This window comes from Coccinella septempunctata, chromosome 3 (genome assembly GCF_907165205.1).
Source record: "Coccinella septempunctata chromosome 3, icCocSept1.1, whole genome shotgun sequence".
Taxonomy (NCBI): domain Eukaryota; kingdom Metazoa; phylum Arthropoda; class Insecta; order Coleoptera; family Coccinellidae; genus Coccinella; species Coccinella septempunctata.
This window is the reverse complement of record NC_058191.1, coordinates 9,206,634-9,232,443: the sequence shown is the minus strand read 5'-3', so window position 1 is coordinate 9,232,443 and position 25,810 is coordinate 9,206,634. Positions and strand designations below refer to the sequence as shown.

Genomic DNA, 25,810 nt, shown 5'->3' with positions numbered 1-25,810 from the left:
GCCTTTTTTCGAGAAAATAATAATGCCATCAACTCCATTCCTCTATGTTCTTTTGTTTTTGAGTCATGGGCCAAAATTTAAATTTGGACGATTTCAACTTTGGTTATTATCTCCATTTCTGTTTGTGCTAGGATGTTGAAATGCAATAGCAATCCAGTGGCGTACTATGATTTTTTCCTACAGGTTTTATTGCTGAGCTAAAACATAAAGTTGTGTTTTTTCTTATGAAAACAGTAGTTTAAAATGACTTAGAAAGAAACGCCTTTTTTTACCGTTTCAGAAATATATTATACATCACTCTCAGTCTTTCTAAGTTATTTTAAACTACTGATTTCATAAGAAAAAATACATGTTTATGTTATAGTTCATCAAATATACCTGTTGGAAAAAATCATAGTACGCAACTGGATTGTTATCAAAAAAGTGTCTATAATGTTTTCATTCCAACATCCTAGCTTAAACAGAAACGGAGATAATGACCAAAGTTGAAATTTCAATTTTGACCTATAACTCGAAAACAAAAGAAGATGAGTAAGAAAATTTCAATAACGTAAGTAGAATTATCATATCAGTTTGGCGGTGCTTTTCTAACCTATTCTGTGTAGTGTAGAGTGATAAAGAAAATCCAGTCGCTCATTAACCGAAAATAAAATCACTTCAATGTTCATCATTTTTTGAATAGGTAATATTTTAAGTCCCACTTTCTCAAATCAAGACTGAAAGGAAAAATGTTAAACCCGAGCGGGGCCTCGAACGCTTCGTTATAGTACGGATTATTTTATTTCCAAATTTTTCAATAGCTGTCGATAAAGACAGCTACATTTCACGTTACCATTCTGAGTCAGCATGATCATAAATCTAATGCACACGAAATTATTTCAGCGTCTTCAAATTAGGATGCAGTTATTCTATTAGGACTCCTACAAAGTCTTCACAGAAGCTCTCTTGTGGCAGCTCTTGTGGGCATAACTAACAAGCTTAATTTTGTTCGAATTGAACTCTCTTTGAGAAGTTGAAACTTGACAGAAATACACTTCTATTGCTAACAATAGATATGTATTATATGTGACCACAAGCACTAATATTCATTCAATTGAACACGAACAGGAACTTGCAAAGACTCAAATTCTACTTCATAACTAGTTAATAATGTTTTTTTCATCACTTCGTAAAAGAACATATTCTGCTTTCCTCAACTATATCTCCATAGTCCGTATTATCTAAAGGTACCCCATGAGAGTTTTAAAACTGAATCTCGTATTTTCTGAGGTTGATTGGACATAAGAAAATTGCCTAAATAATTATTAACCAAAATAATATCTCAAATTTAAGTTGATGCTTGAAATGATTACCTCCTTCAGAGGGAGAGGTTGATACATGATGGTAGAACCGGTATTGGACTTTGGGTTTCAGTCATAAAGAAAGTGACTCGATGTTAATAGTTTATTACATAAATCATAAAATATGTAATTAATGGCTGCTCCATCATTAGAAAAAATACCGAGGAGAGCTAACTAGATCTTTACCAAAACCAACTCTGTTTTGATTACCTCTGTAGGCATTACAATTGGAAGAGAATAAGATTTTTCATTAAATTTGGCTTCCGTATGAGCAATAGGCATATTCAGGATTCTGAATAATAACTGTTTGGGTGGCAACGTTGGACCGCACGTCCGTAGGCCCTCTGACTTCATCCCGTGGGAAGGCGGCTCATTTCTGGCATGGACACGGTATGAAAATTCAAGAATTCGGACCGCTCTGCGAGGAACAATTGAAATGGCGCGATATTAGGATCTGCTGTGATTTCCTTCATCCTCTAGGGTGGTCTGGTCAGGCTCTGAATAGCGATGAGTTTCTTCATTTTGTCCGTGAAATGTGCTAGGGCTTACCTTAACCGTTGAACTTCGTCAGAATATTATCAGTTTGAAAAATTATTCGTACACCTACTCAAGAAGATTTATTTTCGCATGAATTCATCGAAAAATCTTCCAAATATCTGAAGAGATCCAATCTGAAATTTTTCTATGTTCCAAGAGGGCAGTCAGTCAGTCGTACTGCTATTCTCTGAATGGAATCCAAGAACTGCAATGGATGTCTCATTGCTGGGCTCCACACATGAGATAAGAAATGAGTCCTGGGACTTGTAAGGGTGTGAACGAATTCCTAGCTTTATACCGATATACCAGCTTATTTGCAATGGACTAATTAACGTTGGCCTCATGTTCTACCGAACGAACCGAAGAATCAACATTCACGCCGAGAGAATGTATAGACTTCTTTGCTGAAACTGCCGTTCCCTATTTGTGCTTCAAAAGAAGGCATTAAGAATACTCTGTAAACTATGATATGATGAATCCTGTCGTGATTTCTTCAAGCAGAAAGGAGTCCTAACCATCTATGGGCTGTATATTCAGGAGTGCCTCCTATTTTTACACAAGGATAGACATACCTATGTTCCAAGAACATGAGAATTTGAAGCTACGATATGAGACACGAATTTTATCCTACAATTTACCAAACTGTGCTTTGTCAACAGCACAGAAGCAAATGCAATATCGCTGTTTGAAAATGAAAATTTTCAAACAGCAAAGTGTTGAAAACAACAGTTTGCCAATAGATATACAGGGGGAGGTCAATTATAGGCTGTTCAAAAAGAAAATATTTGAAATTCTGTTGAATAAAGAACGCAATTGTATGAGAGATTTCATTATATAGAGTAGATTATTATTATTATTATCATTTTGGTGTTTCAGTTAGAGTTTTTATGAAAAATATATCTTATTATTTTGAAAATATCTTAATCTATATCGTGACAATGGGGCAAGCTTAGTGAAGATTTCATAATTTGCATACTTTGAGCGAATCTCCGATTACAACTTGCTTGTGAAGATGTCAGTTTTCACTATTTTCCACGATGAAATGAACGTTTAGTAAATGTTTAAGGACATATGTATCTCGTCCCTATGGCATAGTAAAGTTTTTGTACATTTCGAATTGGTTACGAAGAGCAAAATATGAATTAACTAATTTGCATATATAACCTCAAAACTAAAGGATTTACACAAAAAACAAACCTGTTTCCCACAGATAGGACTTTTTCCACCTAGGAAGTTCATAAGGATATGAATTTCGATAATATTCACACAAAATTCATTTAGAAAATGATTTCTGATTTCCAATTCAACTTGGACAAGTTTTCTGAACATCAATGTTGCAAATTAAACCTTGTACTTATATAATGGAGAAGGCAAATTCGCTTACTTGTGTCTTTCCATATAATTAATTTCCTTCCATTATGATCGTGTAAAGATCCCAGAAGTTCGGATTCAAAAAATATTCCTCCCTTTTATCAGCTGATTCAGAACATAGTTGAAATTTTTTTCATCAATACTAATGATTCATAACGTTTATTGCCATGAAATTGAATCCGATTTCGACAATCAATCTTCAACATTGTGAAAAAACAACTAAAAACTGAGAAAAAAAGAATTATTTGACGAAATTCTCAAAATCCCCTTCAAAAATGAAAAAAACTGCTTCAACTTTTTACTTCGAACTGCCATCACCATGTCTTTGCAATCCATATTTGAATTCCCAATTGATACAAAACTTCGATTCTACCACAAAACACTTTAGTAGTTAAGAGGAAGTAATAACTCAGGAGCCTCCTTTCAAAAACGGCATTCACTAGTTCCTAATTTACGGTTTCAATTTCTTATGTGAAGCCTTGATTTTTTTTAAATTGAGGTTAAAGAACGTCTTGATGTCACTCCGTCTCTTTTTTTCCAATTTAGTTGTTTTTTATGAGAAAAAAAAGTTTAATTTTAGTGTAATAAAACTTGTTTTCACAATAATTTTCCGACGGCTTTTCGACATATTCCGATAAAAATAAGGACGGGGTGACATCGGCGATTCAATTGTTTATATATTGCAAAGATTTTCATAGCGATATGTGCCAAAATTACGCTGAAATTCAGGAATAACTGAAAATTATTCAATATTACCTCTCACGTGGTAATTTCTACTTTTCAACTTACTCAGTACGTAATTCATGCTATTGCTCAAAGATGTTACACATTTTCGTATTTGGGGTAGCATCCGTAAAGCCACCAATCGTATGCACTACTTCCCCTTAAGGTGACCGAGCCATAAATGTGAGGAAAAAAACAGGAAAAACTACCTGATTATGTCGAAAACACAACATAAATATAATATCATCACTTGGATTTGATAGTCAGCGCTTTTCAAGGATTGTTAAATAATTAAAGCAACAGAGAGGCACAAATAGAATTTTCAAAAAAAAAAAAGTTTTTTGTCGAATTGGTTGGCAAGCATTTCTGAACTCGTCCATTATTAAGGTTAATGGTGGGCATAGAATTCCTCGCTGAATGAATTATTATTTTCATGCGACAATGCTCTTCTCATTTTTTAAAATGAATATAATTTTCACCTCCTAGCAAAAAAAAACATTTCTCTTCAATTTGAAATCCATTAAAGGAAACCTACCCTATATAAACGGATAACGCGTTCACTTCAAACCCCAGCCATTTTTCAGCATTACACGTCATGCTGCGTTCCATTTTGACGTAGCAAAACAAAAAGACATCATTAGACGGGCGGGCAAAATAGCGGCAAAACGTTTTTAGTAACGTCGGCACATACAAGACCCAGTTACACGAACGCCGGTTGTTTTGCCGCAATCACGCAACCCTCTCATGTGATGAATATTCAGCTCCTTCCGGATAATGCCCATTCCGACGATTGATCCGGCCATAATTGAACCGGATTCCGATACGAATAGAAAGTCGGAACAACGTAGATGAGCACTCAATAAAGTCCCTCAAGTACCATCATTGGAAGATCCCGATTTTTGCTGTCGTATGAGATATGAAAAAAAGTATCGACACATCTAATTTTAATGAAAAACAATCATTACAAATTTCTAGAAATTTTGAAAGGCATTCTTAATTATCAATTGTCGAATCCTATGCATCTATTTCTAATGCAGAATGATTGAAAATGACAATTTTTCAATTTTGGTTCATAACTCAAAATCTAGAAATGATAGGCCGGTCCTGTTTTCAGATTTGGACTACTCAGGAAAAAAGTGCTAGAGAATGTGTCATCAGCTTTCTTTTAGCTGCGAAATCCCCTCAGTAGACAACGAATTTTGCCCACCCTGTACACTATAGTACCCATCTATCAATCCCAAATGATCATGGTAGATTCGTTTATATTATGCCACTTTTCCGCAACACTGCGGAAAAAGTGAAATTCTACTCTACTAAAGAGAAAAATTTAATTTTTTCGCATTATGCGAGAAACTGATCCTTCAGAAACTAAAATGTGTGAAGAAAAATAAGAAAAAAGATCATAGAAAAAATAATAAAAATAACAATAAGGATAAATTCAGATGCATACCACCCGCTGATATGAATATCAACAAATGTAGTACCCAGTAGCGCGTGCCAGTTTTGAATAAGGATCCATCAATTCCAAACGTTCTCCAGCGAAGAAAGAAGCTATATTGCTCTGGTAAGGTCAAATGAGACCGAAACCATAGTCAGCATCTGCTTTTCTTCGATGGGGCGTACTCCATTTGGGGCCTTGACGATGGCAAATTGGCTAGTTTAATATTCAGATCGTAACACTTGTTGATTGTTGCCGTCTTGGCAAAAACGAGTTTTGGTGTTATTTTTCGATGAAGAAGAGAGAGTTCTTGAGTTCTGGATTGATCTAAGAAGAAAGTTCAGCAGAATAAAAAAAATTTAAAGCATTTTTGGCTATCGAAAACAATCATTTTGAAAGAAAAAATAAGAGATATTTCCGATCTGTTGAGGGTTCTGAGTAGCGCTCGGTGAGTTCTACAAAATATGCCAGGAGAGTTTATTCGAAGAAAAGAAACTTTTCAATTTATAAACTATAATTAGGTTAGAAATTCGACAATCAATTCAGAAGAGTTCTGATGAAAGTTGCAGATACCACTTTAGGTAGCACTCGGCGATTTTTACAAATATGTCTTGAGAAACTCATATTTTGGCAATCATTAATCTCAGAAGAGTCCTGATGAGAAATTTGAGAAGCGTTTGGTGTGATCTACAAAATATTTCAAGATAGTCACATCTAGAAAATAAAACATATTTTGTAGAACACACTCAGCGATACCAAAACCTCTTATCAGAACTCTTCTGAAGTTAATGTTCGCCAACATTCGAAATAGTTTTTCCATTTCTGACCGTACTATATCTCTATATGTGATAAATGTTTCAGTATTTAATCTGATATACAATATAAGAAATATATAACCTCTTATGTTATTTGATGATGACAAAATATGTTATAAGTTAAACTATGTACATTGATAGATCGCAAATGGGTTGCCAAAATAAATCAGAAGCAAATAATGTTAACTTTCATCAACTTTCTTTGATCTACTACCCTCATTTATTATTTATGAAAATCGAGCATAAGTCGACAGAATATTACACGAGGAATCGTGGAAATATGGGTTGCCTAGTTTCCTCTTGCTGCTCCTATGAGGTTGCCAGGTACAAACAGGTAGACAACAGTAATTTATATACCCTCTTCAGTTATTCAATTGGCTTTTTTTTAATGAAAGGTTACTTTATCCCCTATATTTCACAGTATCAAGTTGCCAGGTCAAAAATGGAGCACATCCATGGTTACCTAGATTTTATATGTTAAGTTTTTAACGCTAGGGGGGAAAGCGACAGAGGGTTCAGAATGATGCTAGATATCGGGTGTTCCAAAAAACAATGGAATGAAGGAAAACAAAGATAAATTTATGAAAAAGGTTAGAGGCATCGACTCAAATTTGATCCCACTATGCTGGATTTCACTGAAACAAAAAATTTTGCAAACAATTTTTGTTAACGCAAACTCAACCCGTAAGAATGCGGTTGGTTTTTGGATGGCTATTTGAAGCCAACATGCTTCGTAGGGGATGCAAGAACCTTATAGGTCGAGGATATACTCGACACCTTGAAAACTAAAGAAAACGAAGAAGATATTGATTTTGCGGTGGATACTTCTAGTGAATCAGAATAAAATTGCATGCTCATGTATTATAATACTGATAAATAAATGTGTGAATGAAAAAAATTTTACATTATTGTTAATATTCAATCTGTTTTAATTCCAGCATTCAACTATTAAGCACCTTCCAAAGATCGGAAAAATCGTCTTTCTGAACTCTCTGTCGCGCTCCCTGCTAGCGTTTAAACCTTAACATATAAAATCTAGGCAACAATGGATGTGCCCCACTTTTGACCAGGCAACCTTATACTGTGAGATAGGGGATAAAGTAACCTTTCATTAAAAAAAACCAATTGAATAACTGAAGAGGGTATATGAATGACGGTTGTCTACCCTTTTGTACCTGGCAACCTCATAGAAGTACCAAGGAAAAACTAGGCAACCCATGTTTTTCCGTATGATAGATTTCTAATACGGTTAAAAAATGGCGATTCTTTCTCAGTCATTTTGAACTACTGTTTTCATAAGAAAAAACACAATTTTATGTTATAGTTCAGCAAATAAAGCTGTAGGAAAAAATCTTAGTACGCCACTGAATTGCTATCAGAAAAATGTCTGTATAATGTCTTCATTTCAACATCCTAGCACAAAAAGAAAAGGAGATAATGACCAAAGTTGAATTCGCCCAAATTTTAATTTTGGCCTATAACTCAAAAACAGAAGAAGTTAAAGGAATGCAGTTGATGGCATTATTAGTTTCTCGAAAAAAAACGACATAAATGGTATATTCTCTTTTTCTCTATCTCGTTGGGTTAACAAGTTGTAGTTCAAGTATCACCAATTTTGTCCATCCTGTATATATTGTCTAACTTATAACATTTGTAATCACCAAATAACATATGAGGGTATATATTTCTTATATAGTAGCTTGTACTTAAAATATTGCTTGTTATTTTCGACCTTGATAACTGATAAATTGAAAAGTTCCAGTTTTTCCATTAACCTCTCTTGACATATATTTTAGAACTCACTGAGCGCTACTCAGAACTCTCATCAGAACTGAAAGATTTCATATTGTTTCTTTCAAAATGATTGTTCTCGAGAGTCAACTTGTTTTCAATTTTTTTTTGTTTTGTCAGAATTTTTCCGAAAACCATCGAGAGTCATAGAATTCTGTCTTCTTCATCGAAAAATAGCACCAGAACTCATTTTTGCGTAAAAAAAGACGCCGCGAGAAGCAAACGCCACTAATTTGTTCTTTCAGGAGAATCCTGAATTAACCAGAACTATTCAAAAATTGTATCAGGAGCCACAAAACTCTTTCAAATCTACCCAGAACTCAAAAAAAATTTGTGTCTTCAAAGGGTCGGCGCCAACCTCTTGGAACGTTGTGAATTCGAGAAAACCATCCAAATTTATTGTGCGATTTTTTTCCACCATCGAACACAAATCTCAGCCGACCTCTGACACAAGTTCAGACTTATTGTACACAATGACTGAACTTCCGCGCCGGCGAACATCAGGATCCGAAATCGATTGAAATGGAATTCAGTCTGCGGATCCTGGATCCTCGCGCAATTTTAAAAGGCTTTCAAAGGAGATTAACCCGATAAGCAATATACGGGAGACATATTCCCGGTTACCGAAAGGCTTTTCGGCCCGTGCCATACAGGCAGACGGGTGAACAGGTGGCCGGGGGTTCGGAGGGGGATTATTGTATTTGTTCATCCAGTATATATCTTCCATTTACGGAACCGTCGCGGCGCACGGTTGGGACTTGCAGGTTAATTGTGTATGGGAAAACAATGTCTGAAGTGATGTGGGTATTCCGTTTTTGTGCCATTCTCATTGGGAATACGAACGTACATGTCTGTACAAGAAGGACTTTTCTAGGGTGAGGCATATATCGCCTCACTTATTGTATCGATGTACAGGGTGGTCAAAATTCGTTTCTACTGACGGGATCTCGAGAACTATAGCAGCTAGAAGAAAACGAATGACACATTCTCGAGCTCTTTTTTCGTGACTAATCCGAATCTGAAAACAGAATCGGCCTATCACTTTTAGATTTCGAGTTATAAAAAAAAATTAGATTTTGATGATTCAGAAAAGTTCTCATATTGTTTTTGTCCTTGAAGTTACAGATCTGAAACTTGAATCTTCTTAGGCACTTTCATAGGTAGAATATACTGACAACAGATTTTTTCCAATTCAAAAATAACAAAAAGTTTGCATTTAAAAGAATGAAAGTTCACCTAATGATTAGAAATGAAAAAATATTTTGAGCTCATCTGTGGATTCTACGCAAAAAAGTGACCGTAGAAGTTTCAAGTTTCAGATTCGTAACTTCAAAGACAAAAAAGTTATGAGAACTTAACGAAATTGTCAAACTCAAAAACGAAGTATCGTAGGAGGCTGCGGTTTTCACAAAAAGAGCTCGGAAATGTGTCATCTGTTTTCTTCTAGCTGCTATAGTTCTAGAGGTCCTCTCAGTAGACAACGTACCTGTACAGGCTGGGCAAAATTGGATGGAACTGAATAACAGCTCTGTAACCGTAAGAGCCAGGAAAAAATGGATGGCACAATTCCTACCTCGATTTTCAAAAGATGGATAGAGTGGTAACTTGCACTTTTTTTTTAATATAAACCCTATGTTATTATTACATAAATAAAAATGGGGTAACAATAATAGCACTTGATCAACATAAGCACTTTCAATAAACTGTCTCAATAATTTATGTCTCGATTTTCTACTGTCTCAATTTTCTACCCCAAACCACACGATACAACAATCTTTTCAAGCGACCTGATCTGATCCAACTAATCAGAATGATTCGAATGTACTGAAACACTTATTGTCCAGCCATATGTTTATGTTTTGTTTCGTTTTTCAGATGCCTGATTCACCTTCTTCAGTCCCATACTTCAAATTCTATAAAATTATGTCAAAATTCTAGGAGTTGTAAATCAGCCATCTTAAATATATTATAAACAATTTTTGTTGAAATGACTATTTTTGATGACTTCTAACTTCTGTTAATAAATAATAATTTAATAATAATTTATTCACCCAAGCATACAATACAATTCACCTTTGAAAACACCCTGTATGTTGAAGAAATTTTACTTCATTTGAAATGATACTCGTCAGTATTTGAAGCTTATTCTGTGAACAAATCCACAAACACTGTGAACCAAGGAATTATGAGACCTTATTTGTTAAGAATAGAACAAACTATTGAAAATCAACTGTTTTATTGTAAAATATGAATTGGGAAAAAAGTTTCTTGCAAAACAAGGTTGAGAGGTGGCTTTTTCTACCCCCTGGCAATCATAGAGGAACCCCACCAAAAAATATTTTGAGTTCCTTCTTTCTCCCATATCGAGCACCATCTTTAGGGAGCTAAAGCTAAGCAGCGGAGGCTCAAAAAGGAAAAGACGATATGGGAGACCCACCCTTTTTTTGACAGGGAATCACCCCCTGAATTTTTGAGCAACTATTCATATACACACTGTATATATAGTAAAATATCGAGCCCTAAAGTGTCGGTTCATGCATCGTCACTCAGGACTACTACCTAAGAAAGGGACCAATCTCATTTCACTAAGCTATGTTTCAATCTCGACTTCGCTAATTAACATATTTCAGTATCGGGAAAAAGAAGAAGACCCATTATTGACTTCTTTTTCCCGATACTAAAATCTGTTAAGGGACCAATCTACTGGACAAGTGAGATATGCACACCATTAAGTTTACTGCACAGAGTGACTACAAATTCACACTTGCAGTTTTGAATACGAGTCACCAAAGTGTAGAAGATTCACAATTCTTGGATATTTCAACCATAAACGATAGCATTAATGATCAAAAGTGATGGTAGTGGGCAGAGTACACTGAATGACTGAAAAGCTGTCTCAGAATACTCAGTATAATGAGGAAAACAGAAAGGCATAAAGGATTAATTTTCAAGCCTTAAGAAAAAGATCAAATCTACTCCCACAGTAGCTAGAATGCAGAATGTTATGGAAGAAAAGGGGATCAATCCCAAGAAGCAAGACGGGGAGGACACTGAGGCAGAGGAGGAAAGTTCGATGTTTTTCTCGAAACACACTTACTATGTAGAGAACCCATAATTAGTATCGACCCATCAACTCAAATCAAGAATTCTCGCAAGAAAGATACTGCTTAGAGAATATTTAGACCCAGATTTACAGCTCAACAGTTTGACTTGAAACCCATTTCAACAGGTTGAACTCGGCTCTAATTTGAACTGTAAAACCTGACCTTAGAAACACCTTCCAACCGTTTGAATCATAAGGAGTAGATGGAATAGCCCAGTAGGTACTCTTGCAAAAAGGAGATACTCCCTCACTTTTTCAAGATCACAAGGAGCTCAAATATCTAAGTTATGGATAAGGTCAAAAGTAACCACTTATATCAAACCTACATCAAAAGTAAACCACTTTACAAATGTCAGCATGCTTGCAGGATCGGCCGATCAACAGAGATTCCTCTTTATCAGCTGACTAAAGTCATTAAGAGAACCTCAAATGAGAAATAAATTGCCTTCCTATATATATCTTGGACCTTTGACATCAAAACATTTGTGTTGGTCAAAAAGGCAATCAAAAGACTAGGAGGGAACAAAATCATTATCAAATTGATGTATATGATGTTGAAAACAAGAATACTTGAGAAACAGATGAGCAGCAAACCACCACTGTCGAAGCCACTCGCGGAACACTTCAAGGGGGAGTAATGTATCCCCTTGTATGGAGTTCGGTAGTGAATGAGGCTAACGGAGCTTGGCTTCGAATGTATGGGCTATGCTGACGACATAGTCCCAGTTGTTAAAATAAAACTCGAGAGCCCCTTATTCTTCTTCCTCTTTCAATAGGAACAGATTTCTCTACATTTGGCTTTCTTCTGGTATCTTCCTGTGATACTGAGCTCCAGCTCTCATACCAACTTTTTGGTGGTCTGCTTACAAGTTTGCGTGTGCTTGGTTTCTGATTTTTAGACCACTTTGCCCATCTATCATCCGGCATCCGTTCTTCATGGTCCCTAAAAATCGTCTTTTCGCCTTGACTCATCTCACCACATCCTGTACTGCCAATTCTTCTCTTATGTCATTACTCCATATTCGGTCTATGAGAGTGACACCCTTGATGGTTCGCAATATTTTTATTTCGGTAGTTCTCATTATTCTTCTTGTTGTTGTCTCCGCTCTGGTTTCTGAGGCATATGTAAGTATGGGTCTCACACACTATGTCTCTCAGATTTCCGCTGACTCTCGATGCTTTTATCTCTTGTGCTCGTGCCTCCTCTAAAAGGTTTCTTTCACTTGATATGTTCACTGCCAGAGGTAGTTTACTCTTGATACCTGCTGTATTATCCCGCCGTCGCGTGGATAGCCAATTTGCATCTAATAGGATTTTTCGTGAGGACCACTGATTGGTCTTTTTAATAAAAATGCTCATATTAAATTTCTCGGCGGGGGTTTTCATCTTATACAGGGCGTTCTACAAGCTCTATGACAAACTTTGTTAGAAAGTAGATGTGCTTCTTTTGACAAATTTTTTTCCTATGAACATAGGTCCGATTCGTTTTCGTTTAGGAGTTGTAAGCATTAAAAAAAATTTTTTCATGTTTTGATTATGTAGGCCGACAGAAAATATCGGTTGATATGGTAATTGACGTTATTTCAATTATTCATTTGACACTTGTTTCACTGAGGATGGTATCAACAATAACCATAAATAACATGTATGGGCACTGCAGAATCCATATGATATTAGACAAAAACAATGTCAGCAACGTTTCAGTGTAAACGTTTGGGGTGGGTAAATGGGCCAGTAAATGTTATAAATGATCGTTTAAATGCAGATTTGTATAAAAATTTTTTTGGAGCACAACCTTTTTGAGTTCATTGATATCTTAGAACTCAGCATTGTTGGAAATATGTGGTATCAGCACGATGATGCACCATTACATAGGGGGAGACAAGTAGTCAGTTGGCTGAATGAACATATTCCGAATAAATGGATAGGTCAAGGAGGACCAAGACAATGGCCATCCCGTTCACCTCATCTAAATCCCTTAGATTTTTATTTCATGTTGAAATCCAATCTCATTAAAAATTACTTGATAGAATTCAAGATGCAGCAAATCAAATACGAAACGACCCAAATCTGATCCGCCGCGTAACGGCATCTTAAGTTCGTCGATGTAAAGCTTGCATTGAAGTTGATGGTGGGCACTTTGAAAAATTTTTGTGGTCTCAAAATTTCCACTGATTATTGCGATTTGAACATAAAAATATGAATTTTCAAATGCTTGTATCTTCTAAACAAAAACGAATCGGACATATGTTCATAGAAAAAAAAATGTTCAGAATAAGCACAGCTACCATCTGTCAAAGTTTGTAGAATAACCTGTAGAGTAAACGTTGTAGGTCATCTTCATTTTTTGCTTCGAAGACGCCATCGTCAGAGTAAAATAATACATTTAATTATCGGTGACCCATTTTGTATACCGCGTTGACTCTGTTGACTTCTTCGATGATTTGGTCCATTATGATGTTAAATAGGGTTCGACTAAGACTGTCTCCCTGTCGAATACCAGCATTAATTTGACCTTCTTTAGAAGGTCCCACCTTGGTTTTAATTATTGTTTTAGTGCCGGTATAAAGGTCTTTAATAATTCTTCGCCTGTACTTATAGCCTATGTTGTTCTTCTCAAGACTCCTTATTACTTCGTTTAGGTACCTTATGCGATTTAATGGATTTAATGCAACAGGTTTACAGAATAATTATCGAGCGATAGTACTGGTCAGTGGGGCTTAACATTAATCAACCCAAGAACATAGTAATCCCATTTATGCAGAGAAGAAAACTTTCAGCTATAAGATACCTCTCTCTGAATGGAGACATCACAGAGTGGAAGTATGTATGTATATTGCCGGGGTTCCTACAACCTATGCCGCATCCCGCATTTTGATCTCCACACCTCCCTATCCTTCCAATCTTCCTCCTCGATGGCTCGATCTCTCATATTTTTCCTAATCCCTTCTATCCATTGCGTTATCGGTCTTCCTATTCTTCTCCTGTTCTCTGGTATGTACCTTAAAGCTTTCTTGGGCCATCTCGTCTCCTCCATTCTCATTACATGCCCGTACCATGATAGCTGCCTCGTTTCTACTCTTTCTGCTGTTGTTAATATCCGCCCAGTTTTCCTTCTAATGTCTTCATTTCTAATATGTTGCATTCTGGATATATTGCACGATCTCCTCAAGAAATCCATTTCCACCGTGTCTATCATCCTTCTCTCCCTCTCTGAGAGTTGCCAGCATTCACATCCGTAGGTCAAAATTGGCTCTACAATCGATGTGTAGATAGTCATCTTTGTTTGAAGTTTTATTCTGGTTGACCAGAGTAACGAGTTTAGCAATCGGATTGCCTTCTTTCCTAACTGTGTCCTGTTTTCTATATCCTTTTTTGATGTTCCATCTTTCGAAATGATGCTTCCTAAGTATTTGACCTGGCTAAATTTTTTCAGATTATGGATTTGCAGTTCTGGGTCTTCTTCTTGTTGGTCTCCTACTTTTAAATATTCAGATTTGTTCATGTTTATGGTCAGACCCCATGCTTCAAATTCTTCTTTCAACTTTCTGAACATATAGTCAGCATCTTTCTCGTCATTAGTTACGATAACTTGGTCATCGGCGAATAAGAGGGTTAATAGACATTCATAATTAATTTGTATTCCCATTTCTGCTGTTTTCCTTCTCCAGTTATAAATAGCTTCTTGGATGTATATTTTGAACAATGTAGGTGATAAGCTGCATCCGTGCTTAAGCCCCTTTGTTGTGTGGAATTTTTCTGATTGGGTGTTCCCCATTTTTACCAGGCTCTTACTGTCTTTGTACATATTCCATATGGCGCGTACATACGTTTTCCTCAGGCCAACCCTTGTCAATACTTCGAAAAGTTTCTTTAAAGGTACCGTGTCGTATGCTTTTTCTAGATCAACAAATACGAGGTGGGTAGACAGACTACGAGACATTCGTTTTTCTAGTATTTGTTGTAATACAAATATGTTGTCAACACATGATCTTCCAGCACGAAACCCTGACTGCTCTTCTATATCTTCTATGTCTTGTTCGATCCTCTGTTTTATTATTCGGCCGTACAATCTCCCCACTGACTTAGTCACACTTATGCCCCTATAATTTTGACATACCCTTTTGTCGCCTTTTTTATGAATAGAGCTTATGTGTGCTATATTCCATTCTTCTGGAATGTTATCACCGTCCAGTAAGCACTTATTGAACAGATTTGCCAGATTTTCAAGTAGTATATTCGGCCCATACTTGATCAACTCAATGTGAATATTTCCGGGCCCAGCAGCCTTTCCATTCTTTGACTTCATTAGAGCTTTCTTTATTTCTGCTACCGTTACTTCCTTTATTTCTCGGTTTCGGGGCGTTTCTATGTCCATGTTTACTATTTTGAATTCTTTTCTGTTTTCTGTAAGTAACGCCTTATAGTGTTCTACCCATTCGTTTAAACCTATCAGTGGTATTTCACTCTTATATTTTCCATCCTTTCTTAGGCTTCCTATAGTTCTCCAAGCTTCAGCTACTCCTGTCCCGCCAATATGTGTGTCAACTTCCTCGCATTTCTGCTCCAGAGTGGAAGTCAGAAGCCAAATAACTGGAAATAACCTTATACAAAGCAAGCTTCTTCGAATGTTGAGGTTACTGCTAGATCGTAGCATTTGTTGATTCACATCGACGGATGTTACATAATATTGATCTGAATTAATTTCGATTATTATTGACAGTCTTAATTCGAATCCTTACTAATTTGATTTTAAGTATAATCATTATCATTAAACATTTTCAGTGATAAATGGGAGCTCCTGAACTACTAATGGTCCTTTAATTCCCATTCTTCCGAACCACAAAGGAGCCACCTATATAAGCTGCGAAATGTCCCAACGCTCCAGATCCAAAATGGAATATAAATAATAATAATCAATATGAAATCCCGTCTTTCCCGTCGAGTTCTGTCGGCGAAAAAACCAACCGCAGATGATTAATCCCCTTGAACCAGCCCGGAAAACTTATTATTCCCCGGAATTCCCCCCGCCATCGGAAAAACTGAAGAAGTTGAAAGAACCGAATCCTACCGCCCGATGTAAATTTTCCGGACGGCCTTCACTTTTTTCAGCGGCAGATAGGACCCATCGGCCTCGACCGGAACTTATGGCCCGCTGGGAAATCATAACCGAGCCGCTGATGCTGCAGATTTTAACAAGGATTTAATTTTATAACGCATATGGCGTGGATGTTATGGACCTGATTATGACCTCCTAAAATAGTAAGTTTCCGTGACGTTCATCGGTGACGGCATGCGCGAAAGCGATGGCGAGTTTATGGCTTATGCAGGAAGGAATATGTGGAAGGATTTCACACGTTGCTCCTATTGGATTACTGAAATACAAATTGTGCTGAAGCAATAAAACTAATTTTTATGAATGAATTTGTTAAGCCTTATTTTAATGTAATCGAATCACATGATATCTAATTTCTTATCCAAGTTTGAGTTGTTGCAGGATGTCCAACCGGTTTTCGGATTGGACGTTTCACCCAGATCTACTGCTGCTATAGTGTATGCAACCAAAGTAATACTACTACCACTACGTGGGAATGCACGTCCAACGTCACGTCAGACCAGTTTAAACGCTTCCGCGCAAAATCCCATGTTAGATTTTTGAATCATGCGCATTGTGACGTCGGCACACGTGACGTCAGAGTAATCTGTAGGCACCTTAAGTCAACAATTTGAATGAATTATGATTAAGCTTCCAGTATACTATTAAACTCTCAAAATAAAATCTTAGAACATACGTTATCTTTTCTTGTATGCGCGATAATTGGCGTTCAATCTTCGGTGTGGATATTAGGGTGTACAGTGTGTTCATGAGTACATCATCAATTTGGAAAAATCGCATTCATGAACACTCAAGATTTTCAAATTACAACCTAAATTTTCAATTATTTCAATCGATTTTACCTAAAAAAAATGGGAAAGTTGAGAGGAGTTTATACCACGGGACTTTCTTGCCATCCGTATTAGGCGTAAAGGGGGATAGACTACCAGAATGTGGGGTGTTACGAATATTACAATACTTTCCACTTTCGTAGAAAAGATGGCATCTTCATTTTCAATGAAGCTGTAAACTTGTTGTTTATGAATAAACATTATTATTATTATTATGACTTTAGCTCTGCGGCTTTCACACACCCCTCCAGAGGAAAATTCACTTATCCCAGATATCTCAGATATCAAAAGGATTAAGCTCTGTTGGAGCCCTTTCCAGGTTTTCGGGCTCGTGGTGGTGGTCGGGTCCGGGTCGCTCCTCGGCTCTCTGCCGCCGGATGGATTCCTGCTCCACCCGCACTTCCTGTCGGAGCAGACGGTGTTCCTCTGAATTTCCCATGTACTTGCGTACACTTCTCGCCATTCCGAGCAGTACCGCCTTCTGCATGACTCTATAGATATTTTCGTCCAACTGAAGTTTCCTCTAATTCTCTAGTAGTTTCTTCGGTATCAGGCCTGTATATGATATGACAGTAGGGATGGTCTTGATATCGTTCAGCTTCCACTGTCTCCTGGTTTGTTCCTCGAGATCTCTGTATTTTTCAGTGTGCCTATCTAGAAGATTGTTATTATTTGGAATCGCCACATCGATGAATAGTGCTTTGTCCTCATTCTTATTGAGCAATATGAGGACAGGTCTATTGTGGGTTATTTTCCGGTCTGTGAGAACCGTGCGATCCCAGTACAGCTTGTGATGTTCATTTTCCAATACAGCATCCGGATGGTAATAGTTTCATGTGTCGCACAGCCATAACGACAATTACCTAATTCTTTCTTCATCTGGCTCTGATTGATTTTTCTTGCCTGTTTTATGCCCAGATATTTGTATGTGTCTCCTTCCTTTAATGCTTCAACTTCTGCACCTTCCTTGAGTTTGAACGTACCATCTTCTATTTTCCCTCTCGTTATGTTCAGCCTTCGACATTTCTCTAGTCCAAACTTCATTTTGATGTCTTCCGAGAATCCTTCCACAATTTTCAGCATCAGTTGCATTTGTTTTTTGGTAGATGCGAAGAGTTTCAAATCGTCCATGTAAAGGAGATAATTCAGTTTCATCATAGTTCTACTGCCGCTTTTGATGGCAAATCCGTAGTTCGTAGAATTCAATCTATGAGACAAGGGATTCAGGGCCATGCAGAACCACAGAGGGCTCAGCGAATCTCCTTAGAAAATTCCTCGTCTTATTGGAATAGGTCCGGTTGTAATGGAGCCATCTACTGCTTTCATTTGAAGACTAAAACACCAGGTTGACATGGCGTTTTTCAGGAACTTAACAATATTGGGATCCACCTTGTAAAAGTTCAAGATAGTCAAGAGCCATTCGTGAGGTATGGAATCGAATGCTTTCTTGTAGTCTATGTACGCAGCGTAAAGGTTCCTTCGCTTGGAGAACGCTTGATTGCAGATAACTGAATCAATTATCAGCTGTTCTTTGCAACCTCGGCTCTCTTTGGTGCATCCTCTCTGTTGCATGGCGATGATGTTATTCCTTTCGCAATAGTTGTGAATTCGGTTTGAAATGCACGATGTGATTAATTTGTACATCGTTGGAAGACATGTGATTGGTCGGTATTCGGATGGGTCATCTGTATTCCTTTGGTCTTTAGGTAACAGGTACGTTACGCCATGTGTAAAGAATATTGGCATTCTTTCAGATTTTCAATGACATCATTTATTACGGAGGTCAATTTGTCATGCATGATCCAAAGTTTCTTGATCCAGAAGTTCTATAATCCATCAGCCCCAGGTGTTTTCCAGTTGTGTAGTCCTCTGATAGATGATTTTATTATTATTATTATTATTATTCAACGAACATCATTTTTCAATTTCACCAGGATACGAATTGTAGCCAATGGCGAGACTTTTAGATAAATTTGTACCTCGGAAAGTTAATTTCATGAATGAATATTTGCTCTGCAATGAAAATTTTTTTTTCCGTTTGACGAATAAAAAAATTAATTTTTGACTTTTCGAGGTGACGAACTGATTGAATTGAATTTTAATGAAAACCCTACATAAATTAGTGGTTTCTGAAGATATTCATGTTCTCTTTTTGAACTGACCACTATAATGGTGTAGACCCCTCTTAACTATATATGCCATATATCTAAACTGGATACTTCCAGAGTTATCAAAGAAAAACTAGAACCGAAGAGTAAATTGTGTGTTGGGATTGTTGACAATTTATCAACAATTGAATGAAATGCCAAAATTATTTCAATTCGAAATCCTTCTTCAAGTATTTCTTTGATAACTGAAAATTTCCTTTTTGGGTAAGGGATTTATTTAGGAGTTAAGGAAAAAATGGTTTGAAAAAATTGAGACTCTGTGACATAGTTCGCGGAAGAAGTAACATTATTACTACCGTATTTTCACCCAATTTTTACGACGGGAAATATTGTGTGTACAACTTTCGAACAAGAAGAGGACTGTGGAGACAACTTTGAACAAATTTGTCGATCTTGTTCACAGATAATAGGCTCAATTCGATATTCCTCATCCATTCCCTATTCGAGGAACCGGGAAAAAGTTGATTTTCCCTACACATCGATGGGATATTCGAATATGAGACGGGAATGAGAAACGTCGTTCGAAAACTTTATCTGAGCCTTTTCTTTCCATAACTTCAAAGAAATATCCGGGATCAGAAGGCAAAGTTTCTGGCATAGGCGAGACGATTTGTCGCATTTTGGAATACTCCTCACGTAACGTACTATAAACTGGAGAGAATATACTTTGATATCTTTATTACTTCGAACTGTACTTCGAGAATTGAAAGTTCTAATAATGTCATACTTCCGGCTTCGTCCGCCTCTGAATGGGACCGAAGAGAGATATAATCAATGCGACGTTTTTCTGATTATTTATGAAGTCACTGGAATATTCATCTCAACTTTATTCATCTAAATGCCCTATAGAAATCATCAACTCAGGAGGAGGCCATCTCACGGTTGAATTGGAAATGAATTCATTGGACTTATCGGTCAGAACGGTTCTTTGTGCATCCCCTTTATTGGAAATTTTTTGCAGTTTAGGCCTAATCCAGCTGAACGAAAAAAATCCAAGGGTGGAGGATAATTCAAATTGATTTCAATGAAACACAGTTGATTGGCGAAATATCCAATATTTATTTAGTTGACGGAAACGCAAGTTCCACTATGCACGTGAAGTATATTTGAACAACAAATTCGAATAGATTTTTGTATTTCTGTTTCTTAATACATGCTCACAATTCACATTAGATATTTCCAATACAGTGCCTTTGATAAACTATTGCTGAAGTTTCCATAAAACTGTTAGCTATACATCCGTCCTACAATTAATCTGAGGTTTGCCTCAAATTCCAACAACACTCAGTTCTTAGCTTTAGTTCTTGATTGTCCATACAGAAAACTGTAAAATACGTTGAAATAATGAAAGTTCTACACTGTTTCTCGAAACGAATACATTTTCACACACCAATTATGGCTTATAAATACAATTCATTGTATTTAGGAACATATTCAAATTATTTTCAAATATCAATTGACAATGAGCAGTCATTTTTTTCACAGCGTCACCTACACTGGGAAAAACGAAACTTATCCCATATTCTCAAAATCGGAAAAACAAAATCTAATTAGTGCATTCACCATGTTTTCAGACATATTAGCTAACATGACACATGACACACGATCGTAAGAAAGTTGTTATGTTAGTGTGTACCCACTAAAACTGTTTAAATGAATTTCAATAATTTTATTAAGACTAGTAATTTCAAAGTATTCAGCTACTTTGCCTTCATTTTAAAATACTGACATCAGTAACACAACCTCAGTTTGTTAGTGTTTTCAATAACTTGTTTTTTCAGGATTAGTGTTGAAAATTGTTTTTTTTGTAGCTGCTCCTGATGAAGGAATGAAGATATTCCGAAAGCTCGAGCTTATGGAGAAAACAGTCCACTCGTTTTATTTTTGAGTGCATACCCAATATACCTATAGATTAAGATTGAATCATACCGTCGATCACTCACTTATCTAAATACATATATACCTATATACTTCATTCACTTTCATTTTAGCACTTGGTTGATCATGGAAATTTGACATATTCCACACCGTATAATACGAAAATGTGAGGATATGACGCTTGTCAAAACATTTTTGTGTTTTAAAGCAGCACTGTGTTGCCCTTTCTATGTAAAAGTCTCAGTAATTACGTATTTTATCAAAATGTCAAATTATTTCGGAAAATATGAAGTAGAAAATACACTGCGCAAAAAAATTAACGCACATTATGGAAATCTCAAATTTGTTCTACAACTGAAGGTGTTCTCAATGATAATTATTTTTATCGGAATAATGCATGCATATGTTATCCACTTTCAACGGTTTTCTTCAATACAGATGTTTTTTTCCAGCAGGAATAAAAAAAGATGATATTATCAGATTTTGAATGTATTGGCTCCATTCTAAAATCAGTTGTTCTCGATCAATTCTAGTGATCAATCAATAGTTTTTCTTTCGTTTGATTTTCTACACTCGATCGCTATGCAACGCGAAACACGCAATTTGACCCAAGAGGAATGTGCCCAAGCGGTAGTTTGTTGCAGCGATTCAGGGAAACATGTATGAATGTCCGAAGACCAAGACAGGGTAGACCACGGATACCTACTGCCATTCAAGAACGTTACTTGAGAGTTTCTTCGTTGAGACAACGGTTTGCAACCGCTCACCTCCTTCAAATTCAGCTTGAGCAAACTCATGAGGTGCAAATTAGCACTCAGACAATAAAAAAATCGCCTCAGAGAATATGATTTAAGGCCTCGTGTAGCGGCAAGAGGCCCAGCTCTTACCCCAGCCCATCGAAGGGCGCGTTTGGATTTTGCGAGAGAGCATATCCATTGGGAAGAGGCTGATTGGGAAAGAGTTCTCTTCACAGATTAGTCTAGATTCTGCCTCTACCATTGTGATCGTCGTTCCCTTGTATACAGACGTCCACATGAAAGATATGCTCAGTGCAATTTCCTGAATACTACTGGTTTCGGGGGAGGATCGATTATGGTATGGGGTGGAATATCTTTGACTGCTCGCACAGACCTAGTGGTCGTTGATAATGGAGCTATGAATGCTGATAAATATATAAGGAATATTCTTGAAGAGCATGTAGTGCCATTTGCCCCATACATTGGTGAAAATTTCATTTTTATGGACGATAATGCCAGACCTCATCGTGCGCGCATCGTTCAGGAGTACCTTGAAGAGGTTGAAGTCTCTCGAATGGAAAGGCCAGCAAGAAGTCCAGATCTCAATCTGATTGAGCAGGTTTGGGACAGCCTCAATAGAAGGCTGAGAAGTTCAGAAAATCATCCAGCTACTCTTAATGACTTAGGAATCCAACTCGGAGAAATCTGGCAAGGATTAGATCAGAACATTTTAAGATCACTCAAATACCAAGTATTGAATCACTTATCAGCATTTCAGTATTTTGAAAATTGTCAATTTCTCTTCTTTCACATAAGATTCGGTGAAATCCTGAATTTTTCTTCCATTTAATGTGTCTTGTTTCGTTCAAAACCTTCCCGAGAGAACATAAAAATAATATAAAGTCAATGTAGAGTTAACTTTCATTAAAATTGAGATTTTCAGAATGTGCGTTAATTTTTTTGCGTAGTGTATATGATGAACATAATTGACGTTTATACAAACTGATTGAAGGAATTCCAAATCTAGTTATTTGCATAGAGAGTACAAGAGATCAGTTTTTAAATATATTTTTAATTTATGATATTTTATTTTTCGCCAGAAAAAAATTTTCAGCCATAAGCAATTTAAATGTTGCAGATGGTGAGAAAAAAAAAGTTCGACATTACCTACTGGCTGAATCTATATCGGCAATTCCATCCCATTAGCAAACATTTTTTCATTTATCATTATCAACGAGTTTATTGCAACTAAACGAACGCCAACTAGATATTTTTAGCATTTCATGAATATAATTGTAGAACGTTCAAAATAATGTTGTAATAATACTCGTCCCCTATCGCCATTTAGGATTCTTCAAGGGGTTGCTACTGCCCAGAGGGGACAGATAAAAATTTCAACCTGAAAATTTGTTGAGTGAAACAATCCAGAGGTAAACCTGTTAATTGTTATATTGTCACACATTTGAAAAAATTTATAACGCGATATGAAGGCCTCAAGCTTTCAAAAGTATTTCGATAATTTTAAATTCCTTCCATATCTGATGTATTTGCCCCTAAGTTCCATTGAAAACGGCAACGTAATAATCAGAATACTCACCAATCGCCAGCTTCAATATTGCCTCTTCAGTAAAGAGGGATCCTCTTCAGGTGAGTGGCACTATAGATCTGAAACGAAAACATAAATTAAAGAAGGATGATCGCAAAATGACCTGATGTTCAGATATCTATAGTAGACAAGAATCGGATAGTCGGATAGTATGCGATGAAGCCCCGCAGAAAAAATAATTGAAAAAATACCAATTCAATAGAATTGAAACTCACTACTTAGTTAAATAGTACCGATTCCAAAGCTTTTGCAAAATTTCATCACTGGAAAAAAATCTCAAACAAATTATGTACATCGCAAACTATACCCCAGATGGTGCTCAAATTTATCAAGAACCTTCAAGGTGTGACTATATCATAAATTGATCTAATTTCAAATCGGAAATAAGTGTTTAGGACATAAAATAGGATATTTTTCCGATATTTTTTGATAATAATTTTCGTGAACTTCAATACAATAGACTGAAGGTCGATGGCTATTGACATTTGTCAATAAAGAAGTGTTGTCATTATTATCTATTCGATACATTTTCTTCACTTTCAGCAAATTTAAATCTTATTTCTAGTTAATGATCCATCGCCAATTAGCAAATCCTTCAGGGAATGGTAAATAAAGCGATTGTTTGTACATTAATAAAAGCGTTTTACTTTGACGTTCGTCGTAACATAACATCCTGTGGGATAACCCGAAATACATTTACCATTTCGAAACAATCGAATATTGGATTATCCTATATACGTATGATTACTTAATTTCAAACAAAGCTACCCTTGTTATGAGAAAATTGAAATAACACATTACCGATAGCATTGTTCGAATTATTGATATCTCCCAATGTGGTAGTGACCGAACATGGATAGAAAGTAAATAATAGCATCATCGGTGTGTTCTTGATTGTTTGTTCACGAAATAACCACCGCTTGTGATAAAGTGGACAAATAATGGGGGAGGTTGTGGGTGAAAAATGAAAAAGAAATACACAGAATTTATCATGCGAATGACTATTTTCTGATCGATGTGAGTACTATGTTTCTCACTAATGTCCAGAAAGTATCAATACCAATTGATTCTGCCATATGACGTTATTAGCTACATTGATTTCTTTACTCAAAACCGGCACGTGTTTCGCTATCACAATAGCATCTTCAGGTGGGTGAAGGTAAACTAAAACTAAACAGTTTACTTTCACCCACCTATTGTGATAGCGAAACACGTGTTTGGTTTGAATACTCATTTTTGTGAAAATGGTATAATCTCTTTTAAGTTCAATTATTTATTTTCATCAAGTATCAGCCACATCAATCCAATGATATCTTTTCATTCAGTTTGTGGAGATAGACGATAGTTGATAGTATAGTCATCAATGATATACATAAATTCTTAAAAACACATAAGTTAAGAATCAGGCAACTTACAATAAGGGTTGAGTGGAATATATAATAGTTAGTAAAAAAACTTCAGAGCAGTAGGGAAAGTATATTTATAGCATTAGTTCAATAAGTAGGATAAGGATATAAATAGGAAAAGAAGCTGAAAATTGTAAAACGTTACGAAAGCGTTGTCATATTTTCACAAGAATTTCTGCTAAGAAGGTTTTCTGGATCCTAAGAAAAAATTCAAAATTGTGAAGGTCGACGAAAAAATGCAATATTCACCTCGGCTAAAAACTGTAATTGTCTCGCTTACTTAGAAAACTAGTATCAGCTATTTTAATGAGCACCTACAGCTGTCAAATTTTAGGAAAAAGTCGAATATCTCAGAATCGGTGCTGTATAGGACCATGGTTGTCCATGCAATAATATACAGAGTGTTCCAAACAAAATGAGAAAGTTGATACCAACAGGGAAAAAACCTCGGAAAAAACGGAGCACCCTGTATTAAGATGGGTTATAAAAAATGAAAGCTCAATCGATTACAGACAAGTTTTGTATTCAACTTTTTCTTCTAGCCCCTTTAGTTTCTACAATAAGGTATAGGGACACTTTAACTCGAACACCCTGTACAGCAAGATGTTCAACATGTTACCTGAGCACCTGAAAGACTTGCCATCACGAACTATCGAATGTAGAGTTTTGAAGTATCTGAGATAATGTGGTTTTATGATTGTTAAATATTTTATATATTTATGCAAATGACTGAGTATACAGGGTCTTTCACGAGGAACCTCACCCATATTTATACGGGAAACTACTGAACGTATTTTCATGAAATTCAGCACTTATAAGTATTTCACGATGCTGATGAAATCTAAAATATTTTCAAGGCATGAGCACCTCCGGCTTTTCCGGAAATGACGTCAACTTCCGTTTTTCAAATTAGAACACCATTTTTTTATTGCAGAAATAGATTCCTTAGAA

The 25,810-nt window shown here is 36.3% G+C and overlaps 1 protein-coding gene across 12 annotated transcripts in view; it reads right to left on the bottom strand.

Moving 5' to 3' along the window:
- LOC123309250 (protein turtle) overlaps positions 1–25,810 on the bottom strand; it is a 258,830-nt gene that overhangs the window by 135,912 nt on the left and 97,108 nt on the right. For all 12 annotated transcript variants that reach the window (XM_044892250.1, XM_044892258.1, XM_044892257.1 and 9 more), the window contains one exon: positions 23,445–23,512. The gene's annotated coding sequence lies outside the window, so the exon portion shown is untranslated. The remainder of the gene's footprint in view (positions 1–23,444; positions 23,513–25,810) is intronic.